This window comes from Neopsephotus bourkii, unplaced genomic scaffold (assembly GCF_033783945.1).
Source record: "Neopsephotus bourkii isolate Nb327-2 ecotype Australia unplaced genomic scaffold, CSIRO-AGI_Nbou_v1 NB_244, whole genome shotgun sequence".
In the NCBI taxonomy this organism is placed as follows: domain Eukaryota; kingdom Metazoa; phylum Chordata; class Aves; order Psittaciformes; family Psittacidae; genus Neopsephotus; species Neopsephotus bourkii.
In genome coordinates, this window is record NW_026900754.1 from 1,687,565 (window position 1) to 1,704,693 (window position 17,129).

General features: G+C 39.9%; 1 long non-coding RNA gene across 1 annotated transcript; it reads left to right on the forward strand.

Annotated features, from left to right (window-relative positions):
* Window positions 1-5,266: 5,266 nt before the first annotated feature.
* On the forward strand, window positions 5,267-11,290 carry LOC133208131 (uncharacterized). Its single transcript, XR_009724255.1, has 4 exons — window positions 5,267-5,315; window positions 8,301-8,505; window positions 9,141-9,269; window positions 10,441-11,290. It is a non-coding gene; the product is annotated as an uncharacterized LOC133208131 (long non-coding RNA).
* The last annotated feature ends 5,839 nt before the right edge of the window (window positions 11,291-17,129 follow it).

The following is a 17,129-nucleotide window of genomic DNA, read 5'->3' on the forward strand; positions in this document are numbered from 1 at the left end:
GCACCGATGTTAGCAGATCTTAAAATGCAGTCCTAGTCCTAAAAGAGACTGCCTAAAAAGGAAAAGGGGAGGAGGGATTCAAAGTGTTGAGCAGTTCCCTGTGTGTCTCCCTCAAGCAAACCCCAGCACTGACAAGCAGAAACTTTTCCTTTGTTTTTCTAACTGTCAGTTTTGGAATGTGGAAGCTGACATTTCAGCTAGGCTTTCTAGCACACATCCTTAGAGAAAAAAGCCCACAAAACCTTTCTGAATTCATTAGCATCTCTCACAGGTGAGATGACAGTGGAATAAAATGCTGCAAGCTGTGAATAGCAGTACCGCAACCTATTCCTTGTCAACTTGAGATGAAAAAAGCTCACTCCTGTTACTATAAACTCTTCAGTTCCAAGAGGAGCAGGGAAGTAGAAGACTCTCCTTTTGATAGTCAGCTGCTCTAGATGCTCACTTAGGAAATGATTTTGTATGGAAGCAGGTGTCAGACTGAAGCTGAAGTCCATGCCTAAATAGTTTTTTGAAGAGTTATGCACATACAACAGGACATGAACAGCTGATGTGCTTCTGACTGGGACTGAACACTTTTGCCTCCCACATGTTGTAGTTCTCAAGAGTTATTTCTGATAAAGGAGTTGTTCTAACTTAAAACTTGCTTCCAAAACAGCATCCCATCTGCAAACCGCTTGAAGATATGAATCTGATTGTCCACTCTGGAGCTGATGTAAGATAAAATTTCCCCAAACAAATGGTGTCAGTTTCATTTTAATTCTCTTGTTTTCACCAGTGTGGGCTTGATGACTGATGGAATTGACATGTATTAAGTGTTTATGCAGATGTTTCTTTCTGACAGATCACTAGAAAAAGCCTCCAAGGAAATGAATCTGGCCCTTCTTCTTTGAGTGTCTTCAGGCTAAGGCAGGAAGCAGGAAGCAAGTATTTTTCCTCCTGTGAAAAGTTATAAAACAATTGGGAATCCTTGCAGGGGATCAAACACTGGAACAAGAGCATTCTTTACAAATGAGAATTTAATTGCATGTCATCAGTTTGCCTTTGCAGTGCTGCTCTGGCTGACCTTTGGTTTATCTTCCATCCAAATGCGACACGGTGTATCCTGCTTGGTTGCACATTTACATTTGCACATGTTCTATAGCAATTAGCTACTTCCCTCTTTTCTTTCTCCCTTTCTCCTTCCTTTCCTTCCAGTGTTAAGTTTACCAAGTTGTCTGCTTCCTGTCCAAAACACAGGGAATAAACTGTTGCAAAGCACTCTAATAGAAACAGGTATCTGAAACTGCTGTGGGTCTGCTGCCTTCCCAATCCTACAGCTCTGACAGCACAGACCTTACAAAGTAACTGATCAGATGGAGCGCTGCTATTTTTCAACTGTTTTCACTGTGTGTCAAGTCTTGTCAGCAAGCCAGTCTGAACTGGCAGCAGAGCTCTGGAATAAGCCATGGGGAAAGCAGCAAAACAGAGTCATTTATCTTTGAAACAAAAGCACTGAAGATGGAATGTCTGATTCTATTCTCATTTAGACTGGTGAGAAGCACACACAACTCCCCTGAAATCCAGAACAGAAGTGCAGGAGGAAAAAAGTGAGCTCCTGCACAGTTTGCACAGCCAGCAGAAGTGAAACAGCAATTTTGTATGATAGAGAAAAATCTGCCGCTTCACTGGGTGGGAGGGGGAATGGTGAAAACCCAAACCTTAATGTCCCTTAGAAAATTTTTTTAGATTGATTTGCTGGGGTTTTTTGCTTTGTTTTGTTCTGTTTCATTTTGTTTTGTTTTTAAGGTGTGTGGCCCCTACACTGCTGGTGTAATTCCGTGATCAGTGGGAGCTTCTCTGAATTTCTGATGGTGACACTGACAGGATTTGGTTAAGCCTGTTCAATTCTCCTGGTATCGGGACTTCTTGTCTTAAAAAAGCATCAGACTTCAATAATTTCCAGAATGCTGTTTATACTGCTTATTAATGAGTTTGGATGGGGTTTTCACCCCTTCTATCCTAACAGCAATCCAGAGTAACTACTGACTTGGGTATGTTTTGGTGTGAGATCAGAGCTGGTGCATGACACTTCCCTGTGTTCAGAAGGGCGCTGTTTTGAGACAATCTGATTGCCAGGACACACAAAGCGGAAGTGAGAAAATGCTGAGGAAGTAAAACGAGCTGTTGGATGACACACATCTCATCAGCTCTTAAAGGGAAACTCCAAGGTTTCAGAAGAGCTGTTTTGAGCAGCAGATGACTGAGAATAACACCTCTGATGCACAAGTCTGCTAATACAGGCCAGCACAGGGATGGATTCTGCACTTACTCAACTCCTCCTGAAGACAGTAAATGGCACCTGAGAGATACATATCACTGTCATTTGGATAGAGGCAGTCAATGTCTGTGCAAGAAAGGGATGTTTTCCAGTGCCATCCAGTGAATTAGCAGCAGAAACCAGGTAACCGTAGTCTTGTGTCTCAGTAACCTGAGTACGGCATCTGCTGCTTGCAGCTTTGTGATCTGAATCTGAGCACATGATGTTGTGTGGTTTGCAATATTAGTCTGTTTCAGCTTTTGTGGTCACCTTATTATGTAAGAAATTGAGCTTTTTCTCCATGTGTATATGTACATGTGTGTGTTTATATACACACAAAAGGAAACTGAGTACAGGAGGAAAAGAAGAACCCCGAAGCCAATCAAGACAAATTAAAGCATAACCAAATCTTTAGTTCAAATATGCCAGGTGTGTTAGGTTAACTATATCGAATATTAGTGAACAGTCTTAAAGCAATTCTTGACTTTTGGGGGGCTTTAGTGTAATTTTTCTGGCTAGAGTTAAGGGGCTTTAGTGTAATTTTTCTGTCTAGACTTAAGGGATATGGTGACAGAACTCTGATGGCAATGCTGAATGTCATATTTAAAAAGAGAATACTATAAAAATCTTTCCTTTTTTTTTGTATCTTGTGGGAAACTGAGCCATGTTTTTAGTGTGTTCCTAAGTCTTGTGACCTGTGCTAAAGCCTGTGCTGTATAACCCTTTCATCATTTTCAGCATGGTTGCTTTGTCACGTAGATGGGAACAGATATGTCAAAAAGACCAACCACTAACAGGCTTTCTTTTTCTCATCTCCAGCATGGAGAAATTGGTGAGTTTTTTCCCTCATCTTACAAAAACGCAGTTACACCAATTATGAAATGGGCACTGTGCTAAGTGTTGGACAAAGAAATGCAGAGGTTTTGTCTGAAAAAAAGAAAAACAACCAAGAAAACTCCCAAACCACTGCAGGGTGGGCACAGGTGAAATCAGGGGCCCTAAAACACAAATTAAGCCAGAAAGGGAGCAGCAACACAATGTTTGTTATATCCTAGTAAAGATTTCTTTCTGCAATTAGCTGGAAGATGGCTTGACTGAGAAAAGGCTCTGCTGCAGGGAAGAAAAGTGGTGTAAGCTGAAGGGAGGCAAGTAGGATGAAAAAGCAGAGTAGAAGACAGATGGGGACTCTGTTGTACATCATGACCAGGATACTTCCATTAGGGATGAGAGAAATAGTTCAGCTGAAAAAAACATTTAAAAAATGATATTTTTTTCTTTCATAGCATGTCCAGTATAATTTGAAAGAAAATGTGGTTTGTCAACCAAATCAGGAGCTGTGTGGTTCCCTGGGGTAAAACCCCTGGTGCTACCAAAGAAAAGAGGAGTTTTGCTTTGTCTCATATCTGCGGCAGGCATGGGCATAAGCCTATTCTTAGGTTAGGAATGGCTGTCAGCTATTTTCAGCAGCTCAGTTCACACTGCAGTTACCTGGAGAGTTGAACTTCTCTAGGTAACGGATAGTATTTCACAACGTGGTAATTAAATCCTGGATGGGAAGACCAGAGACAGGTATTCCTTACAATGGTATTGCCTTTGGAGGTTTTTGTTCTGTTAAGCTTACTTTTTATTTTGGAAATTCCTGCTTGACCCTGCAGTTTTAAGAACAGGCTGAGCTGGGACATCAGAGCTTGGTACTCTCTATTTATACTCTGTGCCTTGCAGGTCTGAGAGTGGACAATACACATGGTGAGAAGAAAATAGATCAAATGCCTTAGACCTTTCAGACCAAGCAGTTGCATTTGAGTACTCACCTAACTGAATACATTTCTACTGGTTTTGGCTTCTGGGGAGGGGATGCTCTTTCTATGAGGAACTGTCTGTGGCTTTTTGCATTTTTCAGTCTTGAACAAACTTCTTATTTACAACACAAAAATAATAACTAAGCTGCACATTTTTCATTTTGACATGTGAAATTAAAAATAATTGTGCTTTGCATTAGTAGGCCAAGATGGTAATACACTTCTGTTGTCTGGGTACATTTTTAGTTCAGGTTAAATAAATTCCTTTGCACTGTGCTGAGTGGGTGGCAAAGCTGTATTACGGACTTACCTCTGTTCCCACAACAGTGTCAGTGAAGGCTGACAGTCATTTTGGCCATGTCTAGACAATGGTGGAAGACATAATGTTGGCATGTGCCATGACAACCTTCCATTTGAAAACAAGGTCAAAGAGTGCTTCTGGCATTGCTGCAGGTAATTATCTGTCTGAGAGTTGACAGTAATCTCAACAGACACAAATTTTTATATGAAGTGTGTTCAATATAAGTATATAATTTAACCAGATATTTATTTGTTTTACTTGGTACCCCTTCCAGGGAAAAAAGCAAAACCTGTTTTCTCTTACTCTGCAGTGTGACTAGAACATTGTCCAGTATGGCAAGTGAGTGATAGCACAGACAAGAGAAAGCAGAGTATGTTTTCTTTAAGAAATATTTGGTATGCAAAACAGAAAGCCCTCTGTTTGAAACTCTGGCAGTTCAACTTATGGCATCTTAAAACACGCAAACAAGCACATCAGTAACTTCCTGTTGCTGTCAGCAATGTTGAAAGGTTCACTAAGAGTATGGAGAGATAATGCAATGTCCATCTGGAAAGAATGCAGCAGCCTCTTTAGAAAGCACTTTGCCTTGGAACAAACCAATCCTATTGCTGTCAAAAAGGAGAGAACTATGAGAGCAAATTGTCTTCGGAGATTCTGTTCCCATGGCAAGAGACGGGAGATCATCTCCTCCTCTTAAAAACTCATTACACTTCTTTATTTTTGCAGATTTCATTGTGGTGAGGTAAACTGATGCATAAAATGTTTTTTACTCAGTGTAGGCCACCAGATCACAGACTTGTTAGTCTCATGTCACTGCAGATTGTCTGCAGAAACAGGAAGAGCACCTGGGTCTCCTCACTGTTAGTCCCACACTAGACACTTCTGTACCTTAAATTTCCTGTGTACCACAAACTGGGTGAGTATCTAAGTCTTGTCTCTGCAGCCAATATTTTTCCCTGAATAGAGGTCTAGTAACTCTGAGCATGAAAACAGTATAGCCTGAAAAGAGCTTGCAAATAAAAATTTTTTTTTCCAGGACAGTCCTGTCAGAGGACTTGTGATCGAGGCAGGAATTGAAAGCAACACTCCCTGAAGGGACAGAAATGCTGTGATATCTGAAAAATCCTTCCAGAGGCAGTTACCACACTGTAGACATACAGAGCAGCATTCCCTACATTTGACAGGTATTCTGAATTATAGCTCTGCCTAACTAGACTAACTGTTTTGGGGTAATTTCATTATCAGAATAAAATGTTTGGTTTAAGCATGACTGCTGTTTCTTTGGTCCTTCTTGCTGAGACCAAATTGTGAATTACTTTCAGGGAAGCAAGAAGTGACCATGATGAAGTGCTGAGCCTCAGTCAAGACGAGATCTGTAGTACTGCTGCAGTTGTCTTTGACAGTTTTCATGCTGATTGGAACCTTGTGGGATAATTTTAACTGGCCTGGGAAGCCATTAGCTGATGGCAAATAAAAAAAAGCAGCATGCTTGACTGACCTCTGTGAACAGATGAAGTCTTCGTAGGATGACTCTTAGCACTGCTGCGGGATCTGATACACTGGCAAATCATTGTCCAAGTCCTGTGGTTTCAGCTTCTGATGAGCACCTCAATTTGCCTTTGCTGCTGCCATTTGTATCATGAATCCCTCTGGAGAGAGGGATTACAAGGAGTTAAAGGAGAACTGCAGATTAAGACCAGAGAAAGAAAAAGGGAGAGTCAAGATGAAGGGGTGGAAGTGGAAGGCAAAGTGCAAAACCTAGGAGAACACTAGGGAAGAAGAGAAACACACAAAAAACTGAAGAGAAGGATGACATAGAAAAGGCTTGGATCCAATGTTACAATGTTCAAGAAGATATAGCTGAGAAAGTATAATGGAGGAGGAGGAGGGAGTGACAACTGTTGTTTTTTCCTCCTTGGAATGCTTCTGTAATGAGTTATCCTAAATATTCTCTTAAGGGAGACAGGAAGGGAACAAGAGGAAGGGGTTTCCTTAAGAAGAAGGGACATTCACTCTGCTGTCCTCTTTATGCACTTCTGATCTCCCATCTCTTCCCCACTCCCCATTATCAATGTCCTAATTACTCCCAAACTGATTGCCCTACCCACTGAAAGGTTTCCCTCCTCCTTCTTAATGTTACAAAGCATTTTTCCCTGGTAGGCAAAACCATCCTGTCTGCGCTTGTGATTGTGTCTGTGTTGTTATGGACAAGGGTCTTTTCATTCCAAGACTCAGTGAGCTATTTTGGCCAAGCACACTGAATGAAGCATTTATTACTTTCACTCTAATGCAGTTTCCTATTACAGGACACTTCATTTTTAAAAAGCTGAGATTAAATAGCCCAGGAAATGTTGGACCCAAATACTACAGAAGTGGTTGCTTGTCATGGTATATAAAATATTCCATGATGCTATCCCATAAGGGAAATTAATATTCTTGCTGTCTCAGGTAGTTGAGGTTCAAGAGACATACACATTGAAACATATCACTTAAACTAAAACAAGCATTTTCGGATGAAAAGGCAGCATGGAAGGAATCCAGTTCTGGAAAGGACTTATTCTGGAAAGGGAATAAACAACTTCTACATTACCCTTGAAACCAGGTTATTTTGGGAAGTATCTCTTTAGAAAGATTTGTGTAGGGGAAGTAAACTCAATAATTTTTTAATAGCTTCACCGGGACTTGACTTTGTGGTGCAAAACACATGTCTAGAAATACAAGCACTAGAAATTAGCAGGGCAACACAACTTACTGGAAGTTACAGATTAAACAAGTGAAATTTGGTCTTCCATCTTCTCCTGGCTTGTATTAGGACTGATTGGAGTACTTCATCTGGAGACATAGTGAGCCACTTAGCAGCTTTGTCCCTTTTTACATGTCCTGCTGAAGGCTTGCTGCATTTCAGTGCTAGGGGGTCTTCCAGAGGCAACTGTGCCAACTGTGCTTTAGCTGAGAGTATGGACACAGACATGAGAGGAAGTAGCTTGAAACCTGCTACTGCTGTCCTATCAACTTTTTTAAAGAAAATGGTGTTACATGAAAAACAGCATACTTCAAGAATTTATCTGTGGGCATGTTTGTAACATGGTTGTCCCCTCCCCACCCAATCTGAGCCTAGGGAATCATGTTCAAGCTTGCATCAGCATGCAGAGCGTCTCACAAATAAAACTACAGTATTACTTTCCCAGATGGAGTTCATTGACAAGTCAGGCAGAAAGGTGTGCCTCCAGAGTCAGAACTGGAAGCAGGATTTGTATGTTAATATCAAATTTGGAAATAACTGGGTCGATACGTTGATGGTGCCAACATAAACTGCTGTATTCTACAGCTGCCTTCTGGTCTATGACACTGCAGATTTAATTAGCTTGATTAGGGATAGGTGAGAAATCCCCGTAAAATCCATGCCAGTGATGTTTTGAGGTCTACAGTAGCAGTGTGCCCTTACTGGGATGGAAGACACCTGCTGCAGGATTGGTACTCAGGTTTTATCTCTGGCTGTCTTTATACTGTTTTCCCAGGAGGAGGTCAGCTGGGTTTGTTGCTGTGTCAAAAACCAGTATTAATTCTAAAGTAGGATGTAGGCCTCTGGCTCACACGGCAGCGTGCTTTAGATGGGAGATGGCTCCTCCATCTGCCTTTATCACTTCCAGAGCCCTCAAATACCTAGGGACCACTCATGCCTATCTTCCGCTGAACACAGGTTTCCTCAAAGTACTGCAAAGGCAGACAGAAGCTGTGTCATCCCTCTGAGACAGTACAGCATGAGCACTTATCCCACCTTGTTTCCTTTTTTTTTTATTCCATATTTTGTGCAAGTAACTGAGACTGAATTCTTAGAAGAAATGAGATTAAGCTGTGGAATTATTAGTTCAAGTAACCCTGTCATCTTCTTTGCTTTCAGCTACAGGGCTGCTGTCTCCATACATTCATGTGCAGAGATCAAGGAGCTATGTGCTTTCCCAGTGTGAGAAACTATGCTCCTTCTTCAGAAAAGCTCACCTAACAAGGGCAAGATGCAACATGGAAGTTGGAGAGAAGACTAAACAGAGGATGCTGGACAAGTTAACAGAAAACTGGACTCTGAGACTAACTTGAATATAGAAAGGGTAGAGTTCTTACTTGCATGTACAGCATATTACATTCCCCTTTATTTGTTAAAGGAACTCCTCCTATTTGGATGACTTAGAGCTAATATGATATTTGTAGAAACCTGAGCATTTTATATTTCCTGTGTTTGGGGAAAGAGGAGAGAAAGGGCATCTAATTTTTTTAACCTCAATGTTTCTTTTATGGAATCTGATCTTTTTTTGTTGTTTTTTTGTTTTTTTGCCATTTACATTGTGAGGAGAAACAGGTTTTGAAGATACTAAGAACCCGTAAGTCTGCAAATAGTAGTGAATCTCTGTATGTATAGCGTGTCTGTACAAAATTAATATTAATTTCTGCAAATTGAAAGCATGAACTTATATAAACCCAAACCTCACAGTAGCATGAAAGGCAAATAAAGCCTTACATTTTATATGGGAAACAAATTAAGAAAATCTTTGCCAACTTTCTCCAGCTCTGCCCAGTTGGTGGGCACTAACAAAAATTTCCTTTTCCTTTTGGAGAAGATGCTTGCTGGGGAATGAAGAAAACACTGTGCTGTGATAAATCAAGACAGCTGTTTAAATTGCTTACTGTAGTATTAAGCTGCTCTTTGTACTTTTGTTTTACTGTTTGTGCCTTTTTCTTCCTGTAGTTGCCTAACATTGACTGGTGTATGGGGACACAAAACGAATGACTGGAATTATATTTGAACATGGCTTAATCCTCTACTTGAGGAGACAGTGGGAGGTTAGAGATGTGCTGCCTGGTTTAATCATTGTATGTAATAATTACAAATAATAATTTCTGTCTTAAAATAAGGCTGCACATTTGCCTGCCTTATGCACTCTTGAAACACTCTTTCAACTTTCTATCAATTCAAAGCAGACACTTAGACAAGCTACTGTTGAGCCAAATGATAGAATAAAGATCACTGAGTTTCAGGGCTCACTGAGTTAGATGGCTCTAGCTGAACCTCTCTCAAAATAAAAAATTGATTCATTACAGATATTTACTCTGGGAATTGTGATAATCAACAGTGAAATTCCCACTGGGTCCCCCAGCAGTATTATGTTTATATATACCACCTCGGGAGGGAAAGCCTAAGAAATGATAATGCCAAGTTGAGGCTGGACCTTAAGCCTGTTCTTTAGTGCATTAGTGTGTCTTTAACAGTGTGACATATTGTTTCTCATCCAGAATATATTGGGCAATTTATTCCACACTTTTAGAGACACTGTGTGTTCTGTACTTCAGAGAACATCAAGCCATTTTTTATCTACTTCATCAATGACAGGCAAGCTTGTATCCTTTTTTTAATGATGCCACACATGCATTTTTCCAGAGACAAAGCATGTTTGGGGAAGAACTGTAGAGCACAGCTCAGCAGAAGATTCCTGCTCCCATCAGATAAGGGTATTGTGGTGGTTTATCAGGCTGGTACTCTGTAGCATGTTTTTTACCTTCTCATAGGTTTTAGCTGTAGGATGCTACTACAAAGACTATCTGCTGCTAACTCTGTGTTAGATGCCTAGTTCTCCCTTTTCTGTCACAGGGTCACAGGGATTGTGGGATGACCATGTGCCATCAGTGTCCTTGAGATGGATAGTGGAGGTTGTCCTCTGGCCCTTGGGGGGGGGAGGGCCCCCGCTGCTGCGTAAAGGGTCACTCCCCCTTCGTGACCGTGGTTCTATTTCCACTGGCACCTTTCAGAATGCCCAGGCTTAGTATTTATGCATTGGAATATTTCAATGCCTGCAGATGTATGTGATCATCAGAGCTGAGAACACACACCAGAGGATAAGCTGCACCCCATGAAGGGTTGACGCTGAAGGGTAAACTCACTCTCCTTTTTATGCCTAAATAATGCTGAAGAACACAAATACCAGTTTGGTGCTGTGATAAGAACCTATGATGAAACTTGTGGGCAAACACTTCTTTTTGTGCTTTTGCAGAAAACAGTCCAATCCCTCTGGGTCCTCTGTCATTGGTTAGCAACATTAGTGATTCTGAACAGCAAACCCACATTTATGGGTTCTTTTGTCTCAAAGTTGTGCAACTTACCTCATTTCAGATGAGTCATGATTTCACTTGATAATAGAATGTAACTTTGTACCTCAGACATAATTGCATAGAAAAAGAAGAAAACCTGTGATGCAGTTAACTGTCCCCAGTTGTTCTCATGCAGGTTTTTAGTGTATGCAGTACTGATTTCTGCCCTAAACATGTACACGTGTTTACCATGGACATGGAAATGTTTAAGCTGACTATTTGTATTATGCTCTCTCCATTTTTAAAAAGCTGAATTTGTATCATTGCACAAATGGCAAGGTAGCCCCTCACATCTTAGTCTATTATACAAGAGTTACATAGCACTAAAAGAAAGAATTTATTTTTCCTTCTCTGGTAAAGGAGGCAACTTGCAAATCTCTATCAATACAGTTAACATCCCACTTTACTTATTTATCCTTCATAACTGGGTTCTGCAAGAATAAAGGCCTGGATCCCACTTCTGTAGACTACTCAGTGATCGTATCATGAAACTGTGACTTTTGCCACACAGTTGTTAATGTGCATCCTAATGTGCTTTTCTGGTAGACACAGGTGCCTTCAGTGGCAAGCCTATGCTAAGACAGGCTAGGCTGTGTATTCTTCCGTGTATTAAAGCATTTTCTGTATAAAAGCATAGTGTTCACAAATGGAAACAGGAGTCACCTGCTCACCAGCAGCTAAGGTTGACAGAAGCATAGCTAGAAATTTCCATACCTTATCCAAGGAATAAGATATTCACTGCTTACTATAAATGAGAAAAAAGGAATTTTTGAAATGCAATGCACCAAATGTCACATCTGAGTGCCTAGTGTTACTCCTCGTGCAAACAAGTAATTGAAGATGATTGTAACAATATTGATTCCCTTTACCATTGACTTCACATACAAGCCACGTGGCTGCATGTGTTCCATGCAAACAGACCACTACGGTTGAACCACGTTAGCAGAGAACCACAGTTTAGGCTGAAAAGTTGTTTGTATCTTGGCTCTGGACAGTTGTCCATTTTAATAAAGAAGGTACCAAAGGCACAACAGGGAAAACATGCTCAACTGCCCTTTGCACTTTAGCAACGTCTCCCTCATGAGCTTGAGCTACTAAATTTTTCACAGCTTCTGACTGCTTAGAGACCAGAGCAGTTTCTCAGGCTGTTTGGTGGACCTAGATCAGCACAGGCAGCATTAACAGGCACTGTAAACAAGCTTCTTGCAGCCTACATTGCAAGTAAGCCCACCTCTGGTCACGCACAAGGCTGCCATTGCCTTCTTTTAGGATGTTATTTCACCACAGATATTTAAGCACAGATGCGGCTGTCACTATGCACTTCTTGGTGATAGAGAAAAGCAGGAGGATACTTAGGAAAGTTCTGCTTTGCTCTGTCACACCCCATGATTTTTATTTCCAGGTAACTCAGAGTTAGTAACTGCAAAGTACCTGGCTTCATTGGGACAGCGGGGCTTGAAAATGCTTTTGGAAATGACACTTAATGAATCAATGAATCCAAACTAAATGAAACACAACTGTGTCATTTCCCCCCTCCCCCCCCATTTCTCAAGCAATAGATAATGTAGAAAGCTAAGAGAACAGTAACACTATTTCCCTCAATAGAAGAATAGAAGACAAATTCCCCCCAACAGATTTTGCTTTTTAAGTAAATGGGCCATTTTTTTGGAAAAATGTTTACTTCTCATTAGTGTTTAATAATTCCAGCACACAGAGTTATGCAGGCAGATGAGATATTTAGGTAAATTAAAATATTTATACAACAATATTAGAATATATTGTGTATGAAGTCTAATCTAGTACCTGACACTGATTCGTCTAGATTTTGAAAGCAAACCACAGCAGATGCTGAAAAGAAGAAAGTAACCAATATATATGGAAATAATGAAGACACTTTTCCTACCACCTGGAATGAAGCACTAAGGTTAATAGTGCTGGTTAGCAACTTAATAATTTACCAAGATGCTTGAGGTAATTATGCCTCTTCTTATTATCAAAATAGATGTCTCCTTTGCATATATCTAAGCTCTTAATTTCTATAACTTTAGTGGCAGAGAGTTCTACAGGTTAGCCCAGTATTCTTATACATAAATAATATTATTTCTGTGTATATTTCTGTATCTATCTCTGTTGTTGTATATTTATACCTTTTTCCAGATGCAGCTTAAATCATCTGTTTGGGTGTAATTGCCTATCTTAGCTTTTGAATACAAATACAGAGTGTGCTAAATAAATGTTCTTATATTATTCATTGTTGTGTATACCCATACCAGGGTCATAGACTTATCGACATTGCCCAGTCCAACTTCTACTGACTTTCCTCACACACTCTTTTCCTGGGGTTTCTTATAGTGATGCTGACAGGTATCAGCTGTGGACATAGTTGCCTTTGATTTGGATGAGGCACTTTGCTGATTTAGTTTCTAGACTTGAGTGTTTGATATAGGGCAGGATAGCAACAACTGAACAGCAATGCCATGCTACTCTCTGGGTATACCCACTGCTCACAGGGGAAAGTGGAAATGACCTCTTTGATCACAGATAAAGCACTGGAGCAAGAGTTTGAATAAAGACTTTGCCTTGATTAATTCAATCAGTTTAGGAACTGCTTCAGCAGTGAGCACAATGCAGTGATTTAATTAAGCTCACATCTAAACAAGTGCTGCTACACTGGAGTGAATGTCAGCCCCTAGAATGCCATCACTACAGGCAGTGGCAAATACCAGTGTTGCGTTCTTATCATTGCTGGGTGCTCCTGTCAAACGTAGACTTGGTGCAGTGCACAACTGGACTATCCTGAAAACCAAAATGAAAGACAAAGCAGAAGTCAAGTTTCCCCTTGCTCCACAGAATAAACAGCTGTGCCAACCCTTAATCCTTTCCCTCCTATTTGCCTCTCTGTGCCAATGCTTCTCTGCTGGGGCACGTGTGGGAGAACAGCTGACACTGAATCAGCTCTATTTTCCTATGCACCAGCTCTCCAGTCATGTTAGTGAGAAGAGCTGTAGCCCAGTGGAAGCTACTTGTGCCACTGGGATTACTAAACTCAGTGTGGAGGATGCAGCATTCCCTTTACGCCCTACCTGGAGCATAAAATTACAGATGATAATCACGACTAATACCCAGGGCTAGTTGGCATCTTCTCTCATTCTGTGTTTTGACAAATGGTCAGAAGTTCATAGCCCTGTAACTGTGGATAAAATGAACTAGAGATGAGGCAGCAAACAAACATGTAGAATTTTAGTGCTAAAAACCTGTGCCTGGTCAGTTTGAAGGTGTAGAGGTGAGCAGGAGTTGCTCATGAAAGATGAATCATTCACTGCTAGAGGGCCAGGCTCTGGCAGCTGCCGTCTAAAGTATTTATGCCTTTTTGTTTCTTTCTGCTCTTGTCAGCAGTAACAGTGTTTACACAGGCAGTGCCCAGGTTTTGTCACAGCTCCTTGGATTGCTTTACTCTCCTCTCAAGGACACTGCAAAGTCTTAATTCATTACCCTTTGTAAAGATTAAAAGCATTGCTATTATTTGGTGACACTCCAGTTGATAATGACTAGCTGTAGAAATTTAATGATGACTAGCTGTAGGCATTTCCTAGAGGCTAAAAAAAGGCTGGAGGGAAGTCATAGGCCAAGATCCTGCAGAGAAATTGTTATTGCTATTGTGAGCTGAGAAAAAAAACAAAAACAGGGTAAAAATGCAGAAAGGATTTTTTTTTTTTTTTTTACAGGCTACACAATTTTATTGGCATTGGAAAACCAACACATGCTCTGAAAAGAATGCATGTCCTGAAAGCTTTTCAGATTGTTTAAACCATTTTTTCAACTTCCTAGCCAGGTTAAAAAGTGAACTTGAAAAACACTTTATGCTTTTGCTGGGTTTAGCTCACAGTCCCTCTTTCCAAACATATCCCGTCACAAAACTTTATTTATGGGCCTATGTTGCTATGTCTGCTTCATGAATTGTTCTTCCTTCTGCTGTTCAAGCTGATTTTCATGTGTTATGAAAACTAACCTATATTACTTTACTGACTTTTCAATAAAAAATGGAATAATTTCCTTAGTAAAGTCAACACGGCAGCAGTTTAAAGGCCCATTCCAACCAAGCATAGTGGAGCACAAGAGTAAATGAAAGCAGCCAGCCCATTGCAGGCTGGAACCACTGGTAAGTTCTGTGACATCTTTGTTACATGTTACATTAAACTGGATTGAGTTAGTGCTTCTTTGTCCTGAATGCATAGGTAGAAATACAGAGTTGAGAAGAATCTACTTTGCTCCTCTATCACCATGCACGAGGGAACATCATGTGTATCTATAACTCAGCTTTGGTCTTTTCCGAACTGATACATGTCTATTTACCCTTTAAAAAAAAACACAAATGAAATGTTGAGAAGTTTAAAGCTTCTACAACGTTTTTGTTAGGGGACTGTGTTTAATTAGTTTTCTTCTATCGCTTCCTTGCCCTAATTATAGCAAAGGCTTTCACTGTCTAGTTTAAATTTTCTCTCCTGTAAATTAAGACAAATTATTTTGTATTCCTAGTAGTAAATATTGAGAAACATCTATCATCTTCTTGTAATTTACAACCTTTGCATAGCAGAAAATTAACTTGTTCTTTTCTCCCCTTCTCCAGAGGCATAAGTCTTGTTTAACCTTTCTTCAGAGGATGTATTTTCTAAATGCCTTATATTTGCTGCGTTTCTTTGATCTAATTAATGTTAAATAACTTAATGTTTCCATCTCAAAGTTGCATATCGTTTCCTTCCCAAACTTTCCATCTTTCCACTGCATCAGAAAATGTTGCTGTTATGTCTGACTTTCAGAAGTCATCAGGCGTCCTGCACTTCTTTATTCCTCGACTTACTATCCCAAGGTTCCATGTGCAAGTATTGTGATACTTAATGAAGTTTTCTGAAGTCCCTCACCTATGCTTTGCCACTACTACTTTCCTTACACAGTGAAACTGTTTTGTGATTGCTTTCATACATTTCACTCTTCTACATTTATAACTACTTTCACCATATTAGTCAAAACCAGATCCAACATATTTCTTCCCCTAATAATCTTCTCTGCTCTCTAGAACAGAAAGTTATGCCCATCTTGTGCCGAACACTTATCTATCCTATTTAGCATGCACTGGGGCTGCAGAGCATGAGATAACAGTCATTAGAATATGCAATAGCTCTGTCACTGTCTTTTTGCACAGTGGAACAATGGACAGCCTATTTCAGGAAAGTGTTGCAAAATTATGAACAATTACTACAGTATTTCTGTATCTACTTAGATCTGGCATAAACTTGCTGCAATTTTCTCCATCTTTGCTACTACTTCTGTTGTGGCATGTAACTTCAACCACAATAGCAGCAAATGAAATTCTTCCTTTTCCTTAGTCTGGATGCAAATGCTTTTGGCTAAACAACATCCAAAAGTCTTAATGGTTTTTCTAACCAAACAAAACTAGAACTGGAGTTCACACCTCCACAGTACTTGAAACATACATTCAGCTAACAGCTTGTAAGTGGAAATAACCTGTTTGCAAAATTAAACAATCTATAACCAAGATAAAAGTATTTAGAAGTGGGCTTTTACAGATGAGCCAGCCAGCAATGGCATCTGCAGCCATTGTTGTTGCACCATTTCAATGTTTTAATGTGCACCACCACAAAGGCTGCTCAGTCGTGATCCAAAATACATTCTTTCTTCCTAGGCTCTCAGTTCCAAAGATTTTTTCTCTCCTTTTGAGCTTATAAAACTATATAAAGAAGTAAGTATTTTTAGCATAGGACTGATGACCGGAGATATTTTTGTACTTCTCTAAGATCAAAAAATACATGGGGAAAAAAAGTCCACTGCTTTTTTTATAGAACAACTGTAACAGTAAAACCTATCTCTGCAAATAGGGTAAAAAGAAAGAGATGTGAAATAAAATGATTTCTTGAACCTCAATAGCTGGGGCTTTTTTATTACATTTTACTGCTACAAGTAGTTCTGGGCATACCAATGCTTCTGGGGGTTTTTGGTGATGCTTGGATTGGATTTTTTGCTATAAAATATTGTATTTACATCTCAAAGTGACTTAAATAAAGGATGCTATCTTCCAATTTGTATGGTACTGAAATTAAGGTACCACTCAGACCTGATGTTTGTGCTTGACCTCTGCCTTTTAGCCTTCTTTTTACCTCAACAGCAGCTGTAGTAGGAGAGTATTATTAGTGTTGGAATCTGTGCATTTTAGTTTTCTTGTAACAAAGTTTAGCTTTCACGCATGGGAAAGTTGCGCCACATTCAGACCTATGTGGACTATCAGCAGGTCCTTTATAAACTGTGAAAGAAGGTTTAAAGATTGCTTAGAAAGGCCACATGTTTCGGTCACATGCATAACTCTTTCAAGAAGAAAATAACTTTCTGAGACGTATTTATTAAATAAGTTAGAATGGTGGCCTTCCTTCATAAGGCTGTACAGGGCCCACTTCATTTCTATAGAGAAACCTCTTAGACATCTTTAGGACTGCAAAAGTTAATTGTTAAAGCAAGGGTGAAATTAGGTTTTGTTTGTGAGAGAGAATGAATTAAAACAGACTGCTGGTGAGCTGGGAAT